We start from the raw sequence: 229 nt of genomic DNA on the forward strand, positions 1-229 counted from the left end.
TGATCCTGGTGTTCAACTGGTACTTATTTTATCGATCTCAAAAGGATGAATTGGAAAGTCAATCGCAGCAGAATTTGAACTCAAAATGTAAAGATGAACAAAATACAGGCAAGCATTTTCTCTGGCATGCTAACAATTCTGCCAGCTCACTGCCATATTGTCAGCCATTGTATTGACACTCCATCTTCCACATTATTCATGGGATGACTCAATATATGTACACACACAC

The 229-nt window shown here is 38.4% G+C and overlaps 1 protein-coding gene across 1 annotated transcript in view; it reads left to right on the forward strand.

The window, feature by feature from the left end:
- The window catches only part of LOC106881999 (low-density lipoprotein receptor-related protein 2), an 84,414-nt gene that overhangs the window by 43,069 nt on the left and 41,116 nt on the right, over nucleotides 1-229 (forward strand).

The sequence above is a fragment of the Octopus bimaculoides genome, chromosome 8, assembly GCF_001194135.2.
Source record: "Octopus bimaculoides isolate UCB-OBI-ISO-001 chromosome 8, ASM119413v2, whole genome shotgun sequence".
Classification (NCBI taxonomy): domain Eukaryota; kingdom Metazoa; phylum Mollusca; class Cephalopoda; order Octopoda; family Octopodidae; genus Octopus; species Octopus bimaculoides.